This window comes from Eumetopias jubatus, unplaced genomic scaffold, assembly GCF_037043125.1.
Source record: "Eumetopias jubatus isolate StellerSeaLion01/CBP00866 unplaced genomic scaffold, mEumJub1_p1.0 scaffold_7, whole genome shotgun sequence".
Taxonomy (NCBI): domain Eukaryota; kingdom Metazoa; phylum Chordata; class Mammalia; order Carnivora; family Otariidae; genus Eumetopias; species Eumetopias jubatus.
This window is the reverse complement of record NW_028274813.1, coordinates 17,122,021-17,122,874: the sequence shown is the minus strand read 5'-3', so window position 1 is coordinate 17,122,874 and position 854 is coordinate 17,122,021. Positions and strand designations below refer to the sequence as shown.

At 48.9% G+C, this 854-nt stretch overlaps 1 pseudogene; it reads right to left on the bottom strand.

Annotated features, from left to right (window-relative positions):
- Positions 1-262: 262 nt before the first annotated feature.
- LOC114205084 (translocon-associated protein subunit delta pseudogene) lies at positions 263-854 on the bottom strand (annotated as a pseudogene).

The following is an 854-nucleotide window of genomic DNA, read 5'->3' as shown; positions in this document are numbered from 1 at the left end:
AAGTAGTTTGTTAGAACTTTAAATATCTCTTTTTATTATCTTCTGGCCTCCGTTATTGGTAAGAAGAAGTCAGTGATGTTTGGAATGTTGTTTCTAATTTTTCAATTTACACCTCTAATTGCAATATAAAAATGTTATTAGAGAAAAGTTTCTTAAAAGTTGAGATTTTGGGGTTACGGATTATAGCTGTGATCTCTATCTTCAAAAGTTCAATCTTAGGCCAGTCTTTTTTTTTTTTTTTTTTTTTCAGGACCCCCTGTCCTGAATACTGGTTAGAGCCAGCAACGGTTTATTGAAAGTGGCAATAGTCCAGGGGTGCCACCTTCAGGCCTGGATGTGACTCTTGGCGCTGAAGGCCAGGTAGTAGATCACTAGGCCGATGGCTGCAGCCAACACCTCGGTAGAGACCCAGGGCCCGGTCCATGTGCCCCGAGGGTCCACACTGACTGTGAATAGGGGCGGGATAACGGAAATGTCATTATTTCTCTGAGCCTTCCTCAGGAGGCTGTAGGACTCCTCATCGAAGAACCTGACTTCGTAGGTACCTGCGTGGGCGCTCTTGTGGTCTAGGCTCCAGGATACCTGATAACGCCCCACATCCTGGCCCCGGGTGACAGGAAATTGTTTTCCACTGACATCAGCCTAAAGAGCCATGTTCTGGACCCTGTTCTTGCACGTCAGGGAGATCTCCACGATGAAACAGTCTCAGTGGAAATGACGGCATCCGAGGTGGTGTAGCAGGAAAGGGTGATTTGGGGCTCCACGCAGGCTTCTGCTGAGCAGCAGGAGAGGCTGGGCAGCAGGAGTAGCGCCAGGGCGCCGAGAGACGCCAGCGCCGCCATCGCCTCTTCTCT